This window comes from Ammodytes marinus, assembly GCF_949987685.1.
Source record: "Ammodytes marinus genome assembly, chromosome: 5".
In the NCBI taxonomy this organism is placed as follows: domain Eukaryota; kingdom Metazoa; phylum Chordata; class Actinopteri; order Uranoscopiformes; family Ammodytidae; genus Ammodytes; species Ammodytes marinus.
The window spans coordinates 29577276-29583275 of record NC_137234.1 but is presented as its reverse complement, the minus strand read 5'-3'; the positions used below and the strand labels follow the sequence as shown (position 1 = coordinate 29583275).

Sequence of the window (6000 nt, the reverse complement as noted above, 5' to 3'; positions counted from 1 at the left end):
TATCCAGTCCAACAGGTGTGTCCAACAGGGTGTCAATCCTGTTATGATAACACGCTGGGAAGTGGGGGTAACATGCTAATCACAGCTCCTCATTAAACTCTAGACCTAGAATCAAGACACCTAGACCATTCAGAAATAAATTCTGAGCCATTTTCAGAAAGTAGTGCTCGTTAGTTAGTCAACATTGCACAAATCTCCAAAATCCGATTCATCAACCCCCCAGAACAGCCAGATTCAGATGAGAGAGTAAAGTAAAAAAAATATATATATTTCAAATGTTATTTATGTTTATCTAAAAAGGGTGCCAGGCACCTGTACATCTCAGATCCTAGAATCGCCCCTGTTCAGGACGATCTGGACCGGCGTGTCCCGGGGAGGAGACACCTGTCACACATCATGTTGATGTACTTTAATCTCTTTCACTCTTAACACAATCTTCAAAGCTCGGAAGCTTCAAACTATTCATATTAAAAGAAAATGAAGTCTTCATCATCATGGCAGTTCAAAGTGGCAGCTCCAAAACTCTCGTCTGATGCCACTTGCCTAGTTTGCATAGATAGCCTACCGTCCATGCTTCCGGCCTCTCTCTCTCTCTCTCTCTCTCTCTCTCTCTCTCTCTCTCTCTCTCTCTCTCTCTCTCTCTCTCTCTCTCTCTCTCTCTCTCTGCAACCTACAGCATATGCCTATAATGCAAGTTAACTTTTACTTCCTTGTACACACAGATAGAGGAACTGACCGTTTTGTGGCTGGCCTTTTTTTTGTCAACACTCCACATCCTCTCTTCGGCTTCATTTCATAACTTTCAAATCATGATCAGATAGAAAACGAGCGGCACCCTCGTCAAGCTGAACAGAGGCGATCACACTTGTAAGGTAAGAAGGGCTTTTTTCTTTATTAAGTTTGTTGATGCGGCTTAGAGGAGGAGGTAGTCGCCCTTTGAACGCTGTCATGTAGCCTACCACCGGCTGCGCACAGGCACACGCACACACGAACACAAACACACACACACACGCACGCACACACACACACACACACACACACACACACACACACACACACACACACACACACACACACACACACACACACACACACACACACACATTTGGTTCCATGTCCCTCTGAAAGCATAGGCTTGTGAAAAATAATGTAGGCCTATAGCATAAATAACGGTTGTTCGGTAATGAGGATATAGCTTTCGCGCGTGTCCCTCTGTGGGCTATATAAGAATTGTGTATTATTTCTAGGCAGAGGTATAATGTAACCAAGTAAGCATAGGTTACATTTTACTCAAGGACCCTACAGTAGGCTTCACCTTTGAGGTATAAAGTAGGCCTACTTTACTTGAATATGTTCTATTCATGCTACTTTATCCTCCACTCCACTACAATTAAGAGGGAAATATCCTACGTTTTACTCCACTACATGTATCTGAAAAGGTTTACTTTACCAATTAAGATGTTTGCACATGAAACATATGAAGATTGTATAAGATATTGTGCACTACCCAACAGTAAAAAGGCCTACAAGCCTAGATGAAACAAAAATGTATCGGCTTAGGCTAAAGTAGTTACTTTGATGATAGTCATTTTTCTATGCAATTATGCCAAAAATATCATGGTTCCAGTTTCTCTCAAACTAAGCTGCTGGTGTATGTGTGTGTGTGAATGGATTGGGGATGGGAACAGGTCTCCCTTGAAAAGAGTCTCCGGTCTCAATGGGATTTTACTGTATAATAAAGGTTACAAATCTTTAACAAAAAATATATATACAGTAACCTACATATTTCTACTTAGGTAACGTAGATGCAGGACTGTTACTTGTACCAGAGTATTTCTTGAGCATACATTTCATACAAGCTAAATACTCTGATACTTAAATACTTTTAAAATCAGATACTTTTGTACTTTCACTCAAGTGATATTGTAATAGGTGACTTGTAAGGAGTCATGTTTCTAGTAAGGGATCTCTACTCTTACTCAAGTATGGTTTCCATGTAGCCTACTCTTTTGTGTATGTAGAACACTTTTGCTTAATTTTTGTTTTACATTGTTTAATATTGTAGGCTAGTATGCTTTGCTGCTGAGCGGTGGTGTAAAGAATACCTGAAAATCATACATGAGTAAGAGAGATGAAAAGAAAAATTAATCCCTTACAAGTCTCCTACTGCAATAGGCTACCGCTTGAGTAAAGTACAAAAGTATTAGATGTTAAAGGGATTTAAGGATCAAGAGTATTTAGCTCATGATGTAGGCTCAAAGTGATGCAAAACTGTAAAAATACTCTGGTACAAGTAAATGTCCTGCATTTACATTCCCTAAGTAGAAGTAGGCTATGTAATTATAATCAGGAAAATGTACTTTAACTTAAGTATAAAAAGCCATTACATATTTGCATTAAAAATGACTGCCATCACTCATTAACAGATTAATTTTATTTCAGTGTTGGGTATTTTATAAACTCTGTTTGGTGTGCAAACATCTTAATTGTTAAAGTAACTAGTACCTTAAGTTATCTAATATAGGGGAGTAAAAAGTAGAATATGTCCCACTGAATTGTAGTGGAGTAGAAGTATTAAGTAGCATGTAAAGAAAATATTCAAGTCCCTCAATCGGGTACTATAGTACAGTCATCATCATCATCATCATCATCATCTTCAACCGCTTATTCAAAGCCAGGTCGCGGGGTCAGCAGCTCAAACATGGGACCCATTGACCAGTTCTGACTGGGGGATCCCGAGGCGTTCCCAGGCCAGCTTGCAGATATAATCTCTCCACCTACTGTAGTCCTGGGTCTTTCAGTACAGTAATTGAGTTAATGTACTCAGTTACACTACACCTCTACTGTTGAATGGTCTTGTGCTAAACTGATATGTATCGATTCATTGACATGTCTAGTTATTTAGTTGACCTCATGTGATTTCCACTACGGTTGAAGAAAAGGTTTTCCAGTCGGAATCACTTATGCAAGTATCAAGAGTCTTTTTTCTTCTTCCTTCAACACTTGAAGCCCTGTTCCCCATGGACAGGAGTGTGGTGGAGGGAGTGGAAAGTAGGTTGCTTACCAGAGGAACATAGTGGATGAACAGGTGTGAAAAGCTGTAGAAGGTTAGAAAGATAGTAGAAAGATAGGGAGGATCCAAGCCATGGAGAGATTGAAAAATTAGGCAAAGGACTTTAAAATCAATGTGGAATTTGACTGTGAGCCAGTGTAAATGATGAGTGATGTGTTTCTGGATGTGATGAAGGCATGTATAAATTAAGTTACTGTATCTGTTTTAGTCAATTTACACAAGGCACATTGATATTAAGGATGATTATCCCCTCTCAAGTTACCACACTTCGGAGGGGGTCAGAGCGCAGGGTCAGCCATAGTTCAGCGTCCCTGGAGCAGGTCGAGGTTAATTGTCTTGCTCAAGGGATGGCAGTGGGGCTATTGTTGGCACAAAGACTTTTAATACCTATAAAACAGTAAAACAAATCATCTTCATTTGACCTCTTTCCAACACATCGATGTTAAACAACTAACAAGCTCTCCCCTCACCTAGTCTCCTTCTAGCTTTATCTAATTTACCTAACCTCGTCCTCATGACCTGCTTCATCAATCAGTCTTACAGTGGGGCACAACATTGAGTGAATGAATAAATGGAGGGTATACACTGGGGGTAATAGCAGCCATTTTTAAACAGGTGGAGACACAGCCAGACATGAGAGATGCATTGATTATTTTTGTCAGTATCATGTTGTCATGATTGTAAGTTTATGTTATGAACGATGATTGAGATGTCATTGTCTCACATTATAATTTGAGTCAAATATGTGTTCACTTCTCAGTTTGAACCCTTTGTCTAGTTGTAACCCGAGTCCTACGTAAATACATTGCCTATAAATAGCAAAAATATACACTTTGTACTTATGAATACTTAAGTATTTTTAGAAGAATATGCTCTGGTACTTTAACTTGAGTAAAAATTTGAGGTGGTAACTGTCACTTGTATTTGAGTATTTGACCAGTAGTATCTATATAACGTTCTAAGTACTGCGGTTGAGTACGTGCAAAAAGAGTCTGCATACCCATAACCACTGTTAATTATTTTTAAAACGATTCATATAGCTTTAAGTTTTCATACGATCGTTTTTTTGTCATTAGGTTATTACAGCTGTTCTCATGTGCACATGTATTGTTAACACACAATAATGAATGAAATGAATATCTTAAACCTGTGTTACACACACACACAGCTTCATTTGAGCTTTCATCTAAAAACACATTGAGGAAGCGTGGACACTGCAGCACAGTGAACTGTGGTGAAACTATTACTTTTGGTTTAGCCCACAGAAATATAAAAAGAAGTCACTTTACGGACCAATCTGTTAACACTTTAACTTCTGTTACATCCATTCTTCTGACCTTCCCACACTGGTTTCATGAACAAGGGGGAAATAAAGATGTTTCGACCTGGCCATTTGTGTCATTTAACACGCAGTAGGGCTGTGTATCGGCAAGGACTTCACGATACGATACTCATCATGATGCATGGGTCACGATATGGTATATATTATGAAGCATTGCGATTCGATGCATATTGCGATATATTGCAATATTCCTCATATAGTTCCCTGAAAATGTAAACACAGAGCTGAAAAACAAGTTGCTTTGTAAGATCTGGGTGGTCTTAATACATCACATTATATTGATAACTCAGCGGACAAATTGAGTCAAAACTATTTAATTCAAAACTTTAATTCAAATTCAAAACCCGTACTCCGACATCTACAGGAGCGGAGGTGTACTTCCAACCTGTTAAAAACTTGAATTTTCTTTTTTTCAAAATATCGATTTTGGAGCTGATGTTACGCTACAGATATCACAAAAACAAATATCATGATATATTGCCATATCGATTCTGAGCACAGCCCTAACACCCAGTGCAACCAGAAAAGAGTTATTGTATTTGTGTAGAGCGCACATGTTGAAGTGCAGCATCATTGGTCCATACTCACACAGTATATGTGTGTAATGTATGTGGGCTGCACCAGTATGAATACATTTGTTTTTCCAAATACAGGCTGCATTGATCCCAGTAGGGACAGTCCCTACATAGGAGTGACAGTGTCAGCAAGGCAGTAGTTGTGTTATTTTGTCAGTTAGTCATTCATTTCACTTAACAACACAGAACATAAACAACCTAACATAAAGGGGGAGAGAGTGGAGAGACAGTATGCACAGTACAGCTTCTTTTAAATTCATTTTTCTTAACACAGTTTGGTTTCAACAGAAGTCCTCCTGTGGCAGTGTTTTGTTTTGGTATCTCTCCAGTCATTTGCAAGTTAAATATTAGGCATGGTGTCCTCCCACACCAACAATGACTGCTCTCAACTCCACCGGAATATGTGTACACTATCTAGAATCAACTTTTATTTCTTAATTACACTATGACATTGCACTGCACATTCCCAGTCTGTTTGCAGTGCACCATGTCATGGAAAACTAAATATCCTTGTTTAACCATTAACCCTAGCCCCTGATAAAATGCTGGCTAACTTTCTGCCACTGCTTTTTGAATCGACTGTTGTGTGCTATCCCCATCTCAAATCAAAACCACCCCCATCCTCGTTACCACCAACAGCTGTCTAACTCGTCTACCTCAACATCATGGATTTATTTCTTAATACAATGTGATCTGCAGGTATAACAAAACATTATTGACATAGGGAAGAGATTGTATTGAAACAAAGGCAAGAGACTGGGGCATAAAGAGAGCATGGCCAGATTATGATATGCATCTGAGCTGGAACATTTGCATGTGATATTAATACTGCTGTCATACGTGAGGAAAAGTGGGTGACAACTGGAGAGGACACACACAGACATACCGGTGGGCAGGAGAGCGGGAGTGTCAATCATTTTAAAGGGGATCTCCACAGATTTAGTTGAGTTTAAGGTGAGCCTGCAGGTAAATAGGGTCAAATGTAAACTTATTGATATCTATCATGAAAC

At 39.1% G+C, this 6000-nt stretch overlaps 1 protein-coding gene across 1 annotated transcript in view; it reads left to right on the top strand.

The window, feature by feature from the left end:
• The first annotated feature begins 732 nt into the window (after positions 1 to 732).
• The window catches only part of LOC307250905 (1-phosphatidylinositol 4,5-bisphosphate phosphodiesterase gamma-2-like), a 39474-nt gene continuing 34206 nt past the window's right edge, over positions 733 to 6000 (top strand). The window contains exon 1 of the mRNA XM_080028175.1: positions 733 to 872. The gene's annotated coding sequence lies outside the window, so the exon portion shown is untranslated. The remainder of the gene's footprint in view (positions 873 to 6000) is intronic.